Below are 19,455 nucleotides of genomic sequence, written 5' to 3'. Positions count from 1 at the left end.
AGTAAATAACGCGGTTCGATCGCGTCCGCATTGTTACTTTGTGCCAGAAAGCGCTCTTAACAAGGGAAGTGTTCAGGAGTGAACCAAAGCGATGTTGTTCGGACATGGAGGAAATACAGACAGGAACTGTCGATGAAATGCCTCGCTCAGGCCGCCCTAGGGCTACTACTAGAGTTGATGACCACTACCTACGGATTATGGCTCGGAGGAACTCTGACAGCAACGCACCATCTTGAATAATGCTTTTCGTGCAGCCACAGGCCGTCGTATTACGACTGAAACTGTGCACAATGCGCAACTTCACTCCCAACGTCCATGGCGAGGTCCATCTCTGCAACCATGCAGCGCGGTACAGGTGGGCCCAACAACATACCGAATGGACCGCTCAGGATTGGCATCACATTCTCTTCACCGATGAGTGTCGCATATGCCATCAACCAGATAATCGTCGGAGACGTGTTTGGAGGCAACGTGGTCAGGCTGCACGCCTTACACACACTGTCCAGCGAGTGCAGCTGGGTGGAGCTTCCTTGCTGTTTTGGGGTGACATTATGTGGGGCCGAGTACGCCGCCGGTGCTCATGGAAAGCGCCGTAACGGCTCTACGATACGTGAATGTTATCCTCCGACAGATAGGGCAACCATATCGGCAGCACATTGGAATGTATTCGTCTTCATGGACGACAATTCACGCCTCCATCGTGCATATCTTGTGAATGACTTCCTTCAGGATAATGACATCTCTCGACTAGTTGCAAGCATTTCCTCCACACATGAATCCAACCGAACATACCGGGGATAGACTGGAAAGGGCTGTTTATGGACGACATGACCCACTAACCACTCTGAGAGATATACAACAAATCGCCGTTAAGAAGTGGGACAATCTGGACCAACAGTGCCTTGATGAACTTGTGGATAGTATGCCACGACGAATACAGGCATGCATCAATGCAAGAGGACGTGCTACAGCGTATTAGTGGTACCGGTGTGCACAGCAATTTGGATCAGCATCTCCGAAGGTCTTGCTTTATGGTGGTACAATATGCAATGTGTGGTTTTCATGAGCAATAAAAAGGGCGGACATGATGTTTATGTTGATCTCTATTCCAATTTTCCTTACAGGTTCCGAGTACAGTATAATTTTTAGTTGCTCTACAGAACTATGCATTTCTTATGTTTTACACAGCACACTTTTTCGCACATCACTGTTTCCTGTTTATTTTTGCATTTCGAAGTGTGTATTGTGTTTCGTGTTTTTTTGCTGTGCCAATATGCCATTTTCACTAGTTTTTCCTTGTCCAATACCTTTTTTATTGCAGTTAATTGTATGTGTGTAATTCTATTTCATTATGTTGCTCTGTATTTATGTACTGTGTTAGAGTAATGGAAGAATAGTCATAGTTCCATAAAAACACGGGAGAACTGCCGGATATCAGTAACTTCCTGCCACGATATTTCGGCGCCGAGTCTTCTGGCCATCCTCAGGTGAGTGCCACTGTAGTAGCACTGGCGAGTATGCGCTGAGCTCCGGTATTCATAGCCTTCTGAGGTGACATTGCGCATGCGCTGCTCACCGTGAGCGTACATAACGGCTCCATGCGCTGCGCCTCGCGCCCTCCACTGTGAAAGCCTGGCGTATCGATATCAGGTCGATTTCCATCTTTATGCAGATAACTACGTCGACTACGAAGTTTCTCTATAACAGGATTCCAAGCAGAGTTCAGCTGATAACCGCTATCTCGACTGATGAGAGTCTCGTTGTCAGACAATCTTATTTCCACAGATTCATTGATAATCGAGTTCCAAAAGTTTGATGTATGGGCCAAAATTTTTGTGTCGTTGTAATTTATGGAATGGTCTGTGGAAATACAATGTTCGGCGACTGCGGACTTGATGGGTTGGAGAAGGCGCGTATGCCGTTGGTGTTCCACAATGCGTTCCTACACAGTTCGTGTTGTTTGTCCTATATACGATTTGCCGCATTCACACGGAATTTTGTAAACACCTGGTTTACGCAGGCCCAGATCGTCTTTAACGGGTCCCACCAGTGATGAAATTTTGTAAGGAGGGCGAAAGATGACTCTCACTTGATACTTTCTCAATATTCTGCCTATCTGTGAAGAAATATTCCCAATAAATGATAGATAAACAGTCGACCTGAAAGCCTCTTCCTCTTCCTTGTTCCGTCGTTTGTAGGTCTTCATCACTCTGTTCACTTGCCTAGGTGAAAAGCCATTCTTCAAAAATACTTTTTGCAGGTGTTCCAGTTCCGCTTGAAGACTGTCGGCGTCAGAGATAGTATGGGAACGGTGGACCAAGGTTTTGAGAACGCCCATTGTTTATGCTGGATGGTGGCAACTAGTAGCTTATAGATACAGGTCTGTATGAGTGGGCTTTCTGTACACCGAGTGACCAAGTGTGCCGTCACTCTTCCGTCGCACCAAGACGTTTAAAAATGGCAGACAACCATCTCTTTCTATCTCCATGAGAACTTTATGTTTTCATGTATGCAGTTCATGTAACGTAAAAATTCTTGGAGACGGTCCAGACCATGAGGCCACACTATAAAAGTGTCGTCAACGTACCGCCAAAATACTGTCGGTTTAAAAGTGGCAGAGTCGAGTGCTCTCTCCTCAAAATCCTCCATAAAAAGATTGGCTACCAGGGGAGACAAAGGACTCCCAATGGCGACAAAATATGTAGAGGAGAGTGTGCTCAAACAACGCTGTAATGCCTGCACCAAACATATTGCCAATGAGGTGTAATGAGTCCACCAGAGGCACCTTTGTGAACAGTGAAACCACATCAAAACTGACCAATAAATCACTACTTTGCAGTTGTAGTGACTGAAGTCGACAGATAAAATCACCAGAATTCTTTATGTGATGTGCACACTTGCCTATCATTGGTTTGAGCAAAAATGCCAAGAATTTTGCTTGGTCGTAGGTGGCTGCTCCAGTGTTACTCAGAATTGGACGTAATGGCACATGGATCTTGGGCAGTCCATATAGTCTAGGTGGAACTGAACTGTTTGGTTTCAGTCTCTTGATGACCTCCTTCGGTAGAGAATTATTTGATAAAAGTTCTGCTGTTTTTCGTACTACTCGCCTCGTGGGATCCTTATCGATTTTTCGATACGTTGAATCACATAATAAAACATTGATCTTATTAATATATTCATCCCTTGGTATGAGGACGGTAAGGTTTCCTTTGTCAGATTTTAAGACTACTACTGTATCCACATCTGCTCGTACGTTACGGAGGGCTACCCTCTCCATGGGCGAGATGTTATTCTTCGTTGGTGCATCCCTGGTCAATACATGGCAAGACTCTCGACGACCTTCCTCCGCTTCATCTGTATGAAGCCGGCCTACAGCTTCTTCAATGGCACTGATGAAATCCACTAGTGGCGGTGCAACAGGTGTAGGAGCAAAATTCAGTCCTTTTGCTAGCACAGACACAGTCGCGTCATCTAAAGTTTTCTCTGTCAAACAACAACATATCGTCGAGTTGGAACTTCCTGCTGAATCTGTTTAGAAAGTCTCTCAATCTTGGCAGTTTGCCTCGTCACAGCTTTATAGTGGCTCCAGTTTGCTTTAGCCCATGTCACACCACAGAGAAGATAGTCTTGCTGCCAATTCCAAATGTATGTGGAACATATCCTTTGATACAGAATCCAATTCACGCCGAGTAAAACGAATCCTTTCTCTCACCAAAGCCATTCTTGCTTTACGTTTGATGTTGTTTGCAGCAGTGGTATTTATGAAATGCACAATTTTGGCAAACGTTGGAATAATGCCCTTGTCTCTGCAACTTACTAAGAATATCAACGAGCTCAGCAGCCTCGCTCTTCTTTCACGTAACTTGTCGAATCTTCGAATACATTCCATCACTGCGCCGAAATATCGTGGCAGGAAGTTACTGATATCTGGCAGTTCTCCCGTGTTTTTATGGAACAATCAGTACGCCGGGAAAGCTTTAAACATCACAACAATAGTGATAGTGGTTTTTTTGTGATGGAGGAAGAAGCCATGATCAGTCTCATAAGTATATAGTAGTCTGATGGAGTTGGGTTAGAGGGGAAGGTAAGGTGTTAATACTTCGTGTATGCGGAAATTTCCTTCGAAAGGAAGGGAGGACGTGTCTGTCTTTACTAGTTCTTATGGTCTTCATAACTTTTTCAATAATGCTTGGTCTATGGTATTCTCGATTTAGATGATCTGCAATGGTTTGCACCATATTTAAATGCTCTGAAGTGTTCTTTTTATCTTGTGTCGAATGTCCTGCCAGTCATTTCAGTGTACATTTTTTCACAATCTTTGCAACTTACCTGATAGATACCAGATTGTGGGTATCTGTCAGCCTTTGATTTCAGTTTTGAGATGTTCTTTTGTACTGAGTTGTTTGTTTTACAAGCAATGTTTGGGACTTGTTTTTTGAATATGTTATCTATTTTATATGTGAACTTCTTGTGATAGCTCACTGTATGCCTTGTTTTGGAGTAGGGAACGTTGTGTGTGTTAGTGTGGTTTGGTTAGCTTTTTTCATTATATGTGTCTTTATTTTCCTGTTTAGTGTGTCTACCCTCGTTTCTTTGTGTCCATTTTTAATGCTCTTTGTTTTACAATGGCTAGCTCTTTCTCGTAATCAGAAGTGTTTAGTGGAATCTTGTTCAATCTGTTTATCATGTACCTGATTCTGCATTTATATGTCAACTGTAAGTTTGTTATTGTTGTTTGTTATTATAATATCTAGAAAGTTGAATGAGTTTTCTTGTTCTCCTTCAGCGTGAACATTATGTTTTTGTGTTTAGTATTCATGTCTTTGCGTAATTGCTGTATTCTATTTTTAAGGTTCATCCATCATGCACATTAAGTCATCCCTGTACCTACGCCAGCTTCCTTTTGTTATTATGTCTTCAAAAATTAATTTTCCTCCGTGATTCATGAAAATGGTGGCTACTGTTCCTGAAATAGGTGAATCCGTGGGTAAGCCCACACAGTATATAAATACACAGCAAAGTAATTAAACACAAATGCGCACATAAAATATAATAACCAATAAAAAAAGTTTGCGGCAATGTGCTGGCAACAGCACGAAACACATATCACAATACAGACGCAGAACTATAAAAATAAACGGAAAACAGTGATGTACGAAAAAGTGTGCCGTGTAAAACATAAGAAATGCATAGATCTGCAGAGCAACTAAAATTAGTCTACAAGTATCAGTGTCTAATGAAGAAAAACGTCAAAGATGTGATAACAGCTGACGTTCCCTGATGTAGGCGAGAAACCAAGCGGAAATCACCGTAAGTAAAATTCAACATATTGTTAGCGACCTGTTTTCAATCTTAAAACCGAATCAGATTGCATATGTCTTTAATTGCAGACCACTGATGATGCTTTACTTCAATAAAGCAAAACGCAACTGGTGAAAACAAGGGAAAAATTCGCGCATTTTCTTGTAGAAATAACGACAGAACGAAAGTATCCCCGGGAATTAGTGATAGGGAAGAGAGATACTAGTGTGAGGTTCATTGAAAAAACCTTAAGGAAATGACATTCGTCCACGAAAGAACTGGATTACAGTGCATTCGTTGGTCCGCTTCTTAAGTATTGAAGATCATTCTGACCAACAAGAGATTGATATAAGGAGCAAACAATATCCAACAAAGAAGTGCGAATGCTATGTTTAGTTCTGGACCTCCGTTTCTCCATCGTGTTTTTTATCGACCTTTCTCCACATCCTTGTTTTTGGCTGTCTTCTCTTACGTTGATTGCGACTAAAGAGTAGTCGTTTTTTAACTCCTCTCTGACTTCGTGTTATAGAACACTTGGGCGCGTAAGACCCACTTCTTTTTGCGCCATAAAACTAAACGAAAAACAGTATATGTGTGATTTATTAAATTCGTATCAGCTACCTTAACTTGAGTCCAATTCAAAGCTCTTCATAGCACTTTTAACCTAGTTTTATTATTTCATCTCCTGCTTCATGTGGATGTTTTGAAGTTCATTAATTCACTTTTCTAAAGTGAGTTAGCAGTTATCTCGATGATTACAAACAAGGGTTTGTCGTTCTGCCTGTTGTCAAACGTTTGTTTTGGAGAAGCACCGACCTCCGGCTGAAACATGGAGGTAAAAATAAGGGGAGACAGCCCTACAGACTTACGCTGTACGTTGTTTGGAACCCGGCTCCTCTTTGTCAGCTGGAACAAACCATTAGTTGACTAGTGTTTTCAAACAGATCGTTTACGAGTGCACAGGACAGTTGTATTCAGTTGCAAATACACTCCTGAAAATGGAAAAAAGAACACATTGACACCGGTGTGTCAGACCCACCATACTTGCTCCGGACACTGCGAGAGGGCTGTACAAGCAACGATCACACGCACGGCACAGCGGACACACCAGGAACCGCGGTGTTGGCCGTCGAATGGCGCTAGCTGCGCAGCATTTGTGCACCGCCGCCGTCAGTGTCAGCCAGTTTGCCGTGGCATGCGGAGCTCCATCGCAGTCTTTAACACTGGTAGCATGCCGCGACAGCGTGGACGTGAACCGTATGTGCAGTTGACGGACTTTGAGCGAGGGCGTATAGTGGGCATGCGGGAGGCCGGGTGGACGTACCGCCGAATTGCTCAACACGTGGGGTGTGACGTCTCCACAGTACATCGATGTTGCCGCCAGTGGTCGGCGGAAGGTGCACGTGCCCGTCGACCTGGGACCGGACCGCAGCGACGCATGGATGCACGCCAAGACCGTAGGATCCTACGCAGTGCCGTAGGGGACCGCACCGCCACTTCCCAGAAAATTAGCGACACTGTTGCTCCTGGGGTATCGGCGAGGACCATTCGCAACCGTCTCCATGAAGCTGGGCTACGGTCCCGCACACCGTTAGGCCGTCTTCCGCTCACGCCCCAACATCGTGCAGCCCGCCTCCAGTGGTGTCGCGACAGGCGTGAATGGAGGGACGAATGGAGACGTGTCGTCTTCAGCGATGAGAGTCGCTTCTGCCTTGGTGCCAATGATGGTCGTATGCGTGTTTGGCGCCATGCATGTGAGCGCCACATTCAGGACTGCACACAACCGAGGCACCCAGGGTCAACACCCGGCATCATGGTGTGGGGAGCGATCTCCTACACTGGCCGTACACCTCTGGTGAACGTCGAGGGGACACTGAATAGTGCACGGTACATCCAAACCGTCATCGAACCCATCGTTCTACCATTCCTAGACCGGCAAGGGAACTTGCTGTTCAAACAGGACAATGCACGTCCGCATGTATCCCGTGCCACCCAACGTGCTCTAGAAGGTGTAAGTCAACTATCCTGGCCAGCAAGATCTCCGGATCTGTCCCCCATTGAGCATGTTTGGGACTGGATGAAACGTCGTCTCACGCGGTCTGCACGTCCAGCACGAACGCTGGTCCAACTGAGGCGCCAGGTGGAAATGGCATGGCAAGCCGTTCCACAGGACTACATCCAGCATCTCTACGATTGTCTCCGTGGAAGAATAGCAGCCTGAATTGCTGCGAAAGGTGGATATACACTGTACTAGTGCCGACATTGTGCATGCTCTGTTACCTATGTCTATGTGCCTGTAGTTCTGTCAGTGTGATCATGTGATGTATCTGACCCCAGGAATGTGTCAATAAAGTTTCCCCTTCCTGGGACAATGAATTCACAGTGTTCTTATTTTAATTTCCAGGAGTGTATTACACTGCTTACACTAATAACGTAGTGTCAGGAGGTACTTTCAGATCTTTTTGTGGTCTTAAATGCGTATTTGATGGAGTAATACGACGCTTTTGCCCTTGTAAATGTAACATTGTTTTCGCTTATACATTTGCAATTCATTTAAATCCTCTTTCGCTGTATTTAACGTCGATAGGTGCTGAAGCCGGAACTCAGCAAGTAGTTCGCTGGGGAACGAAATTTTTTTTTTAAACTGTTTTTACTTTTGATAGCTGACTTTTATGAGCTGAATCCAAATCTAGCCTTAGTATTTTTGTATCAACCATAGTTTTCGAGCAATGTAGTATAAAAATCATATGCTATACGGTAAATGGGAAATTTAATGAAATGCTTTGTTACAACTTAAGCATGGTTTGTATTTACAGTAGGCTACTTAAAACAATCGAGCATGCATGTTACTTTTAGATCACCACATATCATTCAACCATGAGCAGAATAACTTAGTTTATGTAGTACTATTTCTACGTTTTCAGAGCTTTCGTTCATAGGTACAGAATGTCCAACAGGTATAGATGCATACATGTTACCATTGTGTAATAACAGCCTTTAAACTAGTTCTGAATGAATCAATAAACAGCCTCTAGTGCTCCTTTCTGTATTCAATACCAAACTCATTCATCAGACCGGGAATGTCTGAGCAGTACACTAAATCACCTTCTTGTTGAAAAAACTTCGAGTATTGCTGCTCTCTCTTCCTATACATGTATATGCTGGTTCCAGCTGTCAATAAGTTCTTTTCTTTGAATCTAGAGCCAAGCAATTCAGCTTTACCTTTCGTTATGCCCAGATCCCTAATCAAATCGTTAAGCTCGATCTGAGTAAACAATTTGAGCTCTGTATTTCAATGTAATTCATCATCTGGTTCATGTAAATCAGATTGTACATCAGAAAATACTTCTGTTGGAATAGAATTTAAATCGTGTGGTGGTTCAGGAACTGACAAATCTACGCCATGCCCTACTCGTCGGATGGTGGATGGAAGGTTAGGGTAGCTTATTACCTTCTTGTTTTTCGAATTGCGACCAGTAATATCAACAATTCAAAAGTAGGAATCATCGGAATGATTTCTTGGCTCTCTCCAGTATCTTAGGAACAGCAAACCTAAAGGCGTTTTTCTCCTTTTCTGATCATTTTCTCAGGTCTTCAACAGACAAATAACATACCTTACACAGCGCCCAAAATTTATCTTGATCACCAAGTGTAGATCCAAAGTATGATAGATAAACCTTTTTCACAAAGTCTCTAATGTTTATGTGGTGTTTTTAATCACAAATTCACCAAAAATATAGCAAAAACTGTCAGCAAAGATTTTACAACCACGATTAGACATTGTTCTGGGCATATGTCCAGGAAACGGGAAAGTGAGGTTAGGTTGACTGTAAACAAAACACCATCCATTAACACAAAAATAGAATTGACTTTATTGCCATAAAATGATTTTCAGAAGTGCTTCCAACGTCATCTACATTCATTACACCTTTCTCAATTATTTCAACTATATAAAAGCTGTTAAATTCTTTAAAAAATAGCTTAATTTAATAAATTTAACTGTAAAATGCGAAGAAATGGTGGAGGATACAGCTATTTTAAGTATCTTATTTGGATTTCCCATCCTAAAAAACGTTAAAATAAGGTATTTTCAGCAAAAAAATATTATTCGTGGGCCTTTGTAACGTTTGTTTGCTTATTGGTAGTGGTTCTTACTCGCAACACATCAGTCATTCAAATCGTAGTAACTCCATGTTTAAAGATGCCGTTTGCAAAAAATTAATGCACCTTTTCATCGCTAGCTCATAAATGTGTGCAATCAGGAAAGAAACAAGCAAGGTGTGCTATCATTACTTGTGTATGTCAACGTAGTGAGGCTACTGAAATGTCGAAGGAACAGAACTGCATGCAGAACTGAGTTCTTGTTTCATTAAACTGTCAGTGACTCATAGTTATTGCATTTTACGCATCTTCTCGCTGTGAAAGCTTACCTATAAAGTGTTATTCATTTTGTGGCCAATAACAACAAAAAACTATAAATTTATTTATGAAAGAATATTCCAGAAATTTGCAATTCAATAAATATCACCAGCAGGCAGTTCCAATGGTATTAAGGAGCACTGGCGGTAATAATCGCAACACTAAAAAATAAATAACGTAGAGTAATCAAATTTTTGTAATTTATGTCTAGGCAACATATTTAAGTGATTAACATTGCACGATGACGGGTTGACGTACGAACGAGATAAACCATAGCAAATGTGAAATGCTGGTAGATTAAAAACTGGTCTAACAACCAGAAGGTTGAATGCAAGCATGCAATCGTGCATGGATTGTGTTGTACATGTACCTGATGTCAGTTTATTGGATTGAGTTCCAGGCCTGTTGCACTTCATCACTGGATACAGGGGCAATAAAAGATGTTTGTCGATGACGCTGGAGTCATCGTCTGATGACGTCCAATATGTGCTCGACTGGAGGCAGATCTGGTGGAACGTTGTCCTGTTGGAAAACACCCCCTGCAACGCTGTTCATGAATGGCATCTCAACAGGTCGAATCACCAGATTGATGCATAAATTAGCAGTCAGTGTACGTGGAATAACAACGGGAGTACTACTGCAGTCGTACGAAATCGCATCCTAGACCATAATCCAGGTGTAGGTCCAGTGTGACCAGCATGCAGACAGGTTGGTTGCAGGCCCTGTAGTAACCTCCCTCTAACCAAGACTCGGCCATCACTGGCACCGAGGCACAATCAGCTTTCATCCACGCTGCCCTCCACGAGCCCTCGCTTGACGCGGCTTAAAGTCGCAAATGACGGTGGTTTCGGGTCAGCTGAATGCACGCAACAGGAAGTCTGGCTCGGAGATATCCTTGAAGTAATGGACTTATAGCAGTTGATTGTCAGTGTGGTTCCAAGAGCTGCTCAGATGGTTGCTGCAGACGTAGTACGATGAGCCGAGGCCACATGCCGAACATGATGGTCTTCCCTCTCGGTAGTGTCACGAGGCCGTTCGGGGCGCTGTCTTCCTGCGATCGTACGTTCTCGTGGCCACAGCTGCTAGCAGTCATGTATAGTGGTTACATTCCTGCCAAGTCTTTCTGCAGTGTCGCAGAAGTAATATCCATCTTCTCGCAGCCAAATTACACAATCTCGTTGAAAGTAGTGAGATATTGGTAACGGCGTCTTTGTTGAATTAAACACATTCTTGACCTACATAAACTGACCACGCCCAACCTCATAGGTAAATAACGCCACGATCGTTACCGCATTTATTAAAAGCAAACTTCATTTCCATACTCCTAGGTGCGCTGGCGCGAAATTTGAATAGACATCATCTTTCAGATGTAAAAACACGCCTACCAGTTTTGTTTTATGTCACACGACTCCTTCTTGATGTCGCGACTTTTTTTCCACCAGTATGTATTATGTAGTGTAAAAGAACGTATTGTGAATGTCTCAATAGTGTAGACCCTGTAAAATGGATATTTTGCTTCTACAAGCATGTAGCTCCTTTTTTTAATTATGGTAGCCTAACCTCAATGACATATAGATACTTATTGCACAGGTGTTTCACATATATTTTAATAAAGATGAAATTCTTGGTCTTCAAATTAAATTATTTCATCGTTTTAACAGTAGCCTTTTGGTCTTGTTTTCTAGAGTATTTTTTGCCAGTACCTCAGTGTGCCAGTTTTTCAGATTTTTCAGATTTTACTTTTAACTTCCATTTGAGGTTTCCTAAGTACATAAGCCTGCACCAAGCTTTGTGATATACCCATGATAATACAAGGGTGTCACGTAACTATTGCTATTATTTATTCCTTCATCCATCACACAGGATATGAAAGATGGTGTAATGTACTTATCAGGTATAATCATGAACGTAAGTGTGCAGAATACGAAGTATTACGTAAATATGCAGGGTACACGGGAATAACGATCAAAGTCCATTAAAATTTAAAATTTTGTTCATAATGCCATGTTATAAACGAATGGAACTGCTAAGACTTGTGGCAAGGTTTGTTTTCGTAAAAACGATCAAGACGCTCGGAACTCTGTGTTAAGGATTTGACGTACTTGAGCAAAGCTGTCAAGGTCCACTCAGTTCTGAGGAAGAACGATCAAGATCCATTTTCTACTTCGATGTTTTTCTTCTCTTTTTATGTTGCATCTTGTAATGCAGCAGCTTCATGCACTGGCTTTCCAACAATTCTAGCCAGTCACTTACACACTGTTAATAAAATCAGAACTTTTATGTTCTTTAGTAATAAAGCGAAGAACGATGTAAAATTGCACCAGATTGCGCATCCAAAGTGGACTGGTAAAGGAGTTTTTCTTGATATGTTCAACTGGAACATTGATGTGTTACTGTCACCGTGATTGTGCATAAAGTTATTTCTTAAGTCAAATGACGGCATCAGTAATGTCGGAGAGTGAAGAGCAACATTCCAGTCCTGTGCAGAATACAAGGAAAAGAAAAGTGTTGGAGCATATTTTGATTCTTCAAAAAGATTACTGGTCATAAGTAACGTTATGGGCGGCTGTTGAAACTACTTACGACTGAAAAGTTAACAGAATGTTCCATTTATAGAAACGAATACATTACGGCTATGTTTAGTACATAGAACTCACTAACTGGACGTATCAGGGTTAGCCTTGTAATGGGACCAATGAGAATTTCAGATGATGCTGCATGTCATGTTTCGTCCTGTGTACAAATACATAAGATGCGTATTAATAGAGATGAACAAATAAAGGATGATTACGTGTGTCAACCAGTATTCTTGGAATTGCATGGAATCACCAATAGACATATTGTTATCCTTAAAAAGCCATCGGCTGTTACGGGGAAACCATTTGTGGCAACCAGAGGAAAACATAACACTACACCAAACAAACTTAATGGACGAACCGCATCTAAATTGCACAAACATATTCATTCAGTGAGAGGCCGCAAATCACGTCACAAAACCCTTGATACCAAACGGCTATATTTACCACAAGAATTGGATATTCGAAAGATACACCTGTTGTATTCAGTGAAGAATCCTGCAAACCCTGTTCCATTCGAAGAATATCGACAGATTTTTGTGATCAATTACAACATAACATGTGTTTACTCCAGAACTGACACATCTCCAGTGTGTGACAAAATTAGAGACGACTGTTCTAAACTTGATTTACACATAAAGGACAAGAAAGATGCACCACAAATTTTGAATGAGCAGAAACAACATCTAACGACGTAAAATGAACTACATAAGAGAATATTAGGCAAGTTTTGCAAGATTAAACATTCTGAACGTGTGAAGTCCAGAAAACATGCGATTAAGAAAGCAATCCTTATCCATTATCAGAAGAATCTTCCGCTTTCGAATATTTCAACCAGTGAAACATTTACAGCAGAGAACTATCATTTTATTCATTCAATACTCATTTGATCTCTTCTGCGAAATATGTATCTTATACGTTTAACTAAACACTTTCCAACAAATGGTTTTAGACTGTGATCAGAACCATTACTACACTCTCAAACGACGAAAGCCGGCATATTTGATTAAACAATTTCACCACTCAAAAAAAATCAAGCTATGTTTTGCACAACTAGGGTGGTGGACGTCGGTTTCATGTTTTGGACATCATGTACACGCCTCTTATTCGTACCTCCATGGCCTGAAGACAGTTGGCTGTTGCAGTATGTCACTGGACAACTTAATTGTCGCTGAGCTAAAATGACTGGAGAAGTGGCGGCGTCTAGAGTTTAGATTTACAAAATCGTCTGAATATTAATAGCCTACTACCAATCCTGCGATGCAGACGACAGTTAGATGCTCAGGAAGTTTCTTCCGTACGTCGTAAGAGAGTTCTTAATGGAGATTACCGTGGGTATTTTGACAAACACAAATTTATTTTGAACGACGAGCACCAGCACAACTGACATTGTAACAGGTGAAGTGCACCTTTATTTTAAACTTTTTGTCTTTAACAAAACACGTAGTATGCCATCACAAATAAGTTGTCCGTAAATCCTGTCAATCTGCGTAAAATTTTCGTTGTCCCACTCACAATCCACACACTTTCTACAGCACACATATGTGTCTTCTGTACCTACATCTATATTTACGCTCTTCAAACCACTGCGAATTCCATGTCAGATCGTACATTCCTTTGTACCAGTTATCAAGGTTTTTCCCTGTTCCATTCACGTATGGAGCGCGAGAAGAACGATCGTTTAAATACCTCCGTGCTTACTGTATCTCATATAATCTCCCTTTATACTGCCTAATAAAACCATCCTAGGTTGTTCTTGCCATTACATTCTTCTTTCACTTCTCTCACCCACAAGTTTTCAGAGTCCAAATAATTACTCAGAATTTTTAAACTTGACGTAGCCGCCATCCAACATCAAGAAATTATCGATTTCTTCTGTTCTTCTCTTCCCTCTTGCGAATCCTCATCATAAAATGAATTCCGCAGTTTCTTCCGTCTTCCAATCGGCTTCTATCTACCTTGGTACACCTTCACAGTACTTGAATAATTTATATCGTAATGTTCCGACGAGAAAGTCTACCAACAGGTTCTGCCATGATAGCATTACACAGTCTCTGACAAATTTTCCAAACAGCATCACTTCATTCCCCCTTCAGGAGTCTTCTGAACTCTTGACCGACTAGCCACTGCTTGAAAATCCTCTTTCTTTTCCAATTACATAAACCGTTCCTCCAGTAAAATACCTCCCTGTGTCACTCTACCTTTGCCACCATGAACTTATCATCAACTTTCTTCCTCCTTCTACCTCGATTACAAAACGTAGATATTAAATTTGACATAAACGGCATGACATTTGATAACAACGTTATAAAATTTACATTGCGTACATTCAATACATTAACATTAAACAACAGTACAATAAAAAGGATACACTTACAAATAAAGTATCATCCACTCAGATACATTCATTCATTTTTTCGTTTGCGTTAACAAGGCTGCCAAATAAAATATACAATAACCTTATTCTGAACCCAAAGGCGATTGAAAAACGTAAACTAGAGTCAAATTAGTATGTAGAAATAACATAAGACGAAAGCCTCTGTTATTGTGCCAGAGGCACCGTCCACAAAACACCGTGCTATATATTGCGGATGTAGATATGAATGTAGATGTATACATAATTGATTTACTTTGAATACAATTGTCATGGCAAGCTGAATTATCATCAAATGGTAACGAACTACTGTAGATTACAATTCTCTTACTTGAAACATCCGTAAACACAGTTTAGTTTGTGCGTCACCTGTCTCCTGACATCAGTTTTATAGTAATTTCCTTACTTACCATACCTTTTAGCAAGTATGCAGACTCACATTTGGGAGGACGACGGTTCAGTCCCGTCTCCGGCCATCCTGATTTAGGTTTTCCGTGATTTCCCTAAATCGTTTCAGGCAAATGCTGGGATGGCTTCTTTGAAAGGGCATGGCCGATTTCCTTCCCAATCCTTCCCTAACCCGAGCTTGCGCGCTGTCTCTAATGACCTAGTTGTCGACGGGACGTTAAACACTAACCACCACCACCAAGTATGCAGATCATAAAACCATAATGTGGCAATGTAAGCAAAAACCACGTTTCCATGCTCTCTTGTTGTACACAGTTATTATGTGATGCTCTCACAACGTTCAATACCATTACTGAATGCCAGTAATGAAATTAGGAGGAAAGCGGGATTGTCGGATGACATGGATCTATGATGTGGTAGTTTCTCGAAATATCTTCTTGGCAGAGCTTCCGCAAGGGCAAAAACACCGAGTAGACATGTGAAGGAACATCTCTCTTGGAACAATGGCCTCAACAAACAGAAAAAAAATTCAGGGGTAAGCAAGGAAAGACTGTGTGCCGAAAATGATCATTTTTAAACATATTATCGTAAGAAAATTGCTATACATTCTCTCCCCTTCAGCCATCAGCAAAGGTAGACGAGGAATTAAAGTGCAGCTGAGTGAAGAGTATATACGAGATACTATGTTTCTAAACAGAAGACGAGTCAGTGAGTAATTGTTTTCACTCCGGTGTTGGGGCTGGCCGGGAGAGTGTGGGCTTACAGTGCCTGTCGACGACGATTCGCCTGTCCGCCGTAACACAGCTGATCGCTGCGCCACGCGTCTAGTCGTGTAGTAATTGTGTCTGAACGCTGCCCAGCACGCTTGATTTCGGCGCCACCACTGTAGTGTACTTTCGCACGCCGTACCGACACATATTCACCTCTAGCTAATCGCGTTAACTGCAATAAGTTGCGTTAACCAGAAGACTAGGATTATCAGTAGATACAGTACTTGTACTTAGCAGTACAGCAGTTCAGGGCTGCGATAATCATTGTCACGCATAGCATCAGTAACAAAAATGTTGCACATTACACGAATGTAGTGCTCTGATTGTTTCATATTTATAATGGAGATAGGCCCATATAGAAAAACTAATTGACTACTTTTAGTTTTCCATTGCGCAGTCAGTACCTTAAGCATCACCTAATTTAATTCGCCCCAATTAATTCGAACAAATTCCTTTACTCTTGGTTTGTTTCCGTTGGTTTTCATCTTACAATCTGTATTTATTCCCATTAAATGACGATCAGATCTGATCGTCTAAGTCAGTCTCAGACAGACTTACAATGTCATCGGCAAACCTCAAAGCTTTTATTTCTTCTCTCTCAACTTTAGTTTCCTTTCGAAAATTCTTCTTGTCTTCTCTTACTGATTACTCAATGTACAAGTTGAATAACACCGGGGATAGGCTACAAACTTATCTCACTCTTTTCTCTATAACTGCTTCCGTTTCATGCCCTTCGACACTTATAAAACTGATATTCCCGACCTTGGATTTTGCCAGTTTTTTCATTCATTTGTAGATAATTAGTGTCAATATGTTGCAAACAATGCTCTTTAAACTCATAATTGCGTGATATTGACTCCCCTTAGCTCCTGTATTATTTTCAGTTGGTATTATTACATTGTTCCTGAAGTCTGAAAGTGCTTTGCTTGTCTCAAATATCTTGCCTTGAAATTGTAGTAGTTTGGTCATACTCTTCCAAGGATGTCAGTAATTCTGACTGAATGTCGTCTACTCCAGGGGCCTTCATACCACTCATGTCTTTCGTTGCTGTGTCAAATTCTTCTCACAGTATCATATCTCACAACTCATCTTCAGCAACTTCCTCTTCTCTTTCTATAACATTGTCACCAGTTTTGCTCCAATCGTAAAGACCATCTTATTGCTTCCACCTTTAAAATTTCTCTGCTTTGGTTAATATTTGCTTGCGATCCGAGTTCTTTAAATACGTATAGTTGCTCCATGTTTCCCCAAATATCTCTTACGTTTTCCTATAGCCGCAATCTGTCTCTTCCTTAGTTATGTATTCCTCTGCAGCGTTGCATTCGTCCTCTGGCTATTCTTGCTTAGCCATCTTGAACTTTCTGTCAGTCTCATTTTTTTCCCAGATCTGTATTGTATTTCACCTGCTTCGTTTGCTGCATTTTATATATTCTCCTTTTGTGAGTTAAATTCAATGTATCTTGTGTTGTCCAAAGTCTTATTCTAGCAATCTTATTTTTAGCTGTTTGAGCCTTTACTATCTTCACTAATTCGTCCTCTAAAGCATTGCATTGCTCTTCTCTTGTATCCCTTTTCCCTGTTTCAGTCAAACGATACCTAAAATTCCCTTCGAACCTAACAACAACTTCTGCTTCTTTCGACTTATCCATATCCAGGTGCCTCTTCTTGAACTTCTTACATTTTGGATATTTCTTTAGCTGTAATCTGCAATTCACAACCAACATACACTCGCGGAAATGGAAAAAAGAACACATTGGCACCGGTGCGTCAGACCCACCATACTTGCTCCGGACACTGCGAGAGGGCTGTACAAGTAATGATCACACGCACGGCACAGCGGACACACCAGGAACCGCGGTGTTGGCCGTCGAATGGCGCTAGCTGCGCAGCATTTGTGCACCGCCGCCGTCAGTGTCAGCCAGTTTGCCGTGGCATACGGAGCTCCATCGCAGTCTTTAACACTGGTAGCATGCCGCGACAGCGTGGACGTGAACCGTATGTGCAGTTGACGGACTTTGAGCGAGGGCGTATAGTGGGCATGCGGGAGGCCGGGTGGACGTACCGTCGAATTGCTCAACACATGGGGCGTGAGGTCTCCACAGTACATCGATGATGTCGCCAGTGGTCGGCGGAAGGTGCACGTGCCCGTCGACCTGGGACCGGACCGCAGCAACCCACGAATGCACGCCATGTCCGTAGGATCCTACGCAGTGCCTTAGGGGACCGCACCGCCACTTCCCAGCAAATTAGGGACACTGTTGCTCCTGGGGTATCGGCGAGGACCATTCGCAACCGTCTCCATGAAGCTGGGCTACGGTCCCCCACACCGTTAGGCCGTCTTCCGCTCACGCCCTAACATCGTGCAGCCCGCCTCCAGTGGTGTCGCGACAGGCGTGAATGGAGGGACGAATGGAGACGTGTCGTCTTCAGCGATGAGAGTCGCTTCTGCCTTGGTGCCAATGATGGTCGTATGCGTGTTTGGCGCCGTGCAGGTGAGCGCCACAATCAGGACTGTATACGACCGAGGCATACAGGGCCAACACCCGGCATCGTGGTGTGGGGAGCGATCTCCTACACTGGCCGTACACCTCTGGTGATCGTCGAGGGGACACTGAATAGTGCATGGTACATCCAAACCGTCATCGAACCCATCGTGCTACCATTCCTAGACCGGCAAGGGAACTTGCTGTTCCAACAGGACAATGCACGTCCGCATGTATCCCGTGCCACCCAACATGCTCTAGAAGGTCTAAGTCAACTACCCTGGCCAGCAAGATCTCCGGATCTGTCCCCCATTGAGCATGTTTGGGACTGGATGAAGCGTCGTCTCACGCGGTCTGCACGTTCAGCACGAACGCTGGTCCAACTGAGGCGCCAGGTGGAAATGGCATGGCAAGCCGTTCCACAGGACTACATCCAGCATCTCTACGATCGTCTCCATGGGAGAATAGCAGCCTGCATTGCTGCGAAAGGTGGATATACACTGTACTAGAGGTGACATTGTGCATGCTCTGTTACCTGTGTCTATGCGCCTGTGGTTCTGTTAGTGTGATCATGTGATGTATCTGACCCCAGGAATGTGTCAATAAAGTTTCCCCTTCCTGGGACAATGAATTCACGGTGTTCTTATTTCAATTTCCAGGAGTGTATTATGCTCAGAGTCAACAACTGATCCCGGAAATGTCTTGCAGTTTAAAATCTGGTTTCTAAATCTCTTATAATCAATCAGAAATCTTCCAGTGTCTCTTCCATGTATTCAATTCATCTTACATGATTCTTCAACGAAGTATTGGTGGTTAGTGTAGTTAAATTTTGCTCTGTGTAAAACTCTACTAGGCGGCTTACTCTTTCATTCCTTTCTCCCAGTCCATATTCTCCTATTCTTTATTCTTCTCTTCCTTTTTCTGCTATGGAATTCCAGTAACCTTCACAAATACATTTTCGTCTCCGTTACCTATCAGAATAATTTTTTTTTCATCTCATCATACATTCTTCTGTCTCTCCGTCATTTACGTCACTACTTGTATATAAACTTGTACTACTGTGGTGAGTCTTGACGTTATGACTATCTTGGCAGTATAATGCGTTGGACGCATTTTACATG

Source organism: Schistocerca gregaria, chromosome 4 (assembly GCF_023897955.1).
Source record: "Schistocerca gregaria isolate iqSchGreg1 chromosome 4, iqSchGreg1.2, whole genome shotgun sequence".
NCBI classification, from domain to species: domain Eukaryota; kingdom Metazoa; phylum Arthropoda; class Insecta; order Orthoptera; family Acrididae; genus Schistocerca; species Schistocerca gregaria.
This window is presented reverse-complemented; position numbering follows the sequence as displayed.